This window comes from Etheostoma spectabile, chromosome 6 (genome assembly GCF_008692095.1).
Source record: "Etheostoma spectabile isolate EspeVRDwgs_2016 chromosome 6, UIUC_Espe_1.0, whole genome shotgun sequence".
NCBI lineage: Eukaryota > Metazoa > Chordata > Actinopteri > Perciformes > Percidae > Etheostoma > Etheostoma spectabile.
In genome coordinates, this window is record NC_045738.1 from 24,115,945 (window position 1) to 24,118,545 (window position 2,601).

The 2,601-nt window shown below is 40.9% G+C and overlaps 1 protein-coding gene across 1 annotated transcript in view; it reads left to right on the forward strand.

Moving 5' to 3' along the window:
• Nucleotides 1–2,601, forward strand: part of prss35 (serine protease 35) — a 6,924-nt gene that overhangs the window by 295 nt on the left and 4,028 nt on the right. The gene's annotated exons all lie outside the window — the stretch shown is intronic.

The window sequence follows — 2,601 nt, forward strand, 5'->3', positions numbered from 1 at the left end:
GGGACTATGTTCTTTAATTGTTTGTTTTCTTCATAATTTCTTTGATATCTTAATGTTTTCGCAATTTTTTTCCCCCCGTTTGGATTGTTTCTTTTCTTTGAATGCACTTATTTTTAAGTTTGGCTTTTTTTTTGTCTTCCTTGAAGGATTTAATCGGATTTTGTAAAGTGATGCACCCTATTCCCTATTTCCATCTACATTTTGAGGCATTTTGAGTGTTGTCAGTAGACCTATTATTATTTTAAGATAGGGACATTTTCAGAAAATATTTTGTGGGCAGTTTGCATATTTTCTTAAGAATGAATAGACACCTTGTCCCTCTGCTTCCCACCTACAGATATGTATATAACTATGATATATGCTGCAACATATGTGGAATTACAGAGTTTTCTAACATTTTTTGGAGATCTAATTCATTGGGGTATTTTTTGCATTATAATGCTAATAGTGAAAGCCTATGTGCTATCTTGAAATAAGGAAATTCTTGGCTTAGATTTGTACCAAACCGTTTTGAATTGTCTTTAAATTTGATTTTTTTGGGGGGAACATTTTCTTATTGTAATTAAAGCACTGACATGGTCGGTTTTCATGGTTGTCCCTGAGATGTAGACATTGGGAAAATAGGTAAAAATGAATGAAACATTAGTTTTATCAAAGGTGGATTCGAACTAGAGACCACAGTTGGTGACCCTTGCTTGCTAAGGTAGACGACTGAGATGGATAATTGCGCCATAGCGCCACCCTTTGGACACTTTGTCTCCTGGGTGCCTCCCAGCTGTCCTTGCGACTCCCTCCACTGAGGGATGGAGAGGGCACAGCTTCTCGATCAGCTGACTGCAGTGGAAAATTGTTGAAATGAGCGCCTTTTGTGACCAAGAGCCATCATGGCAACGTATCAGTTTCCACTCCATGCTGAATAATTGCAGGCCTTTTTCTGCTAGATTTGTGTTATGTCTGAGTCTGGAGCTGGGAGTGTGAAGTTGAACAGAAACAGAGGGTCATATTTGTATTCTTATTCATTGAGACTGTTTTACAGCTCTTTGCGGGCTTGTGTTTTATTACCGTCTGTTTGGGGCTGGTTAGATGTTGACCACTGGGCATGTTTTATTGGACACTGTGGGAAACTCAAGCCAAAAAGTCTCTTTTTGCAGACTCAGTTGGATGACAATGCACTTACGGGCTTTCTTGGCCAGTTACTCCACAGTGGATGATGATGCACCGACATGGTCCACATGCGATGCTGTACGTTCTCCCTATCAGCGGGAAGCGTCCTGGGAGCTTTTCCAAACCCGGCACAGTCTGATTTTCACGCTGCACTAAGAACCTGTTGAAAGAGAGTGTGTGTCTGTGGACACCCTGGCCAAAGTGTCCTCCACTTAGATTCCCCAGGTGTCAGACTGACTGTCACACACCATTTAGCCCCGTCAAACTGCCAGAACGAATGCAATCACTCTGGGCTTCTGTTCAAATTAAATTAACTGCTGGATCCTGCATTGCTCCACAACGAACGACATCCAAATGATTTTCTCTCTCTTGTGTGACTTCATCACCGCAATGATGCTGCTGACGGAATCCAGCTCTCCCACTCTTTCGTTAAGTGATGGTCTGCTGAATGTATTAAAATGTTTCTTTACAGGGTTATCAGGATTATTGGCAACATCCCGCTCGTACAGTAGAAGCATGAAGCAGCAGGCTGTCTGCAGCCCACGTAATGTCACTTGTAAGCGCATAAGGAGTGGAGGAAACCAGATATGGTCATTACTGAAGGAGAAGGTTAACCATTGTGGCCAACCTCCAAGCCACTGTCTCAGCCCATTCAGAGGAGCCGGGTTCATCCTCCTCTTCTCGCTGCCCGCAGCCTCCAGCAAGACTCAGAAGCCATAAATCTCCTCTCAACCGCACAGCTAATGCATAACTCCAGAGAAACTTTTTGTATACTTTACACTGAGTGTTATTTCTTTACATAATGGCACCGATCCGTTTCTGCAAGCTTGAGCATTTTGAGTAAACTGGACTGTATTGAGTGTGTTGCCACACGCTGCTTAACTGCCTGGCTGATAGTCTAGACCAGAGCTCTGGAACCATTGGATGCCTCCAATGTTCTGGGCTACCCTGCCTCCCTGTGGCCAGACATGGATCTGTAATAATATCTTCTAGACACGGAGGCCTCAACATTGGATATACAAACTGAGTTTGTTGAATTTGTGTAAAGCTGATTTAAGATGCCAAACAGCTTGTATGTCACAACAAATAGGAGACACACCATGATAAAGTTGAACGACAATATACTTTATTAAACCAAATTAAAGGATTATTAACCCTAACGTTGTCCATTAGGGTTAATAATCCTTTAATTTTGTTAAACTGACCCGTTGTCCTATATCAATGTTATAAAATAACAAAATAACATGATTGATTCCACACAACGCTCTTTGCCAAGTACAAATCTCTACTTTTCATTGATTAATTAACTTATTCAATTTTATAGCATTTGAAAACAACTTGAAGTGTTTTTGAAATGGTATTGAGTAAAAGTTGACATTTTCCTGTCTGTGATTATCCATCAACATCCATTCCTTTAATTTTAGTCTAAATAATTCC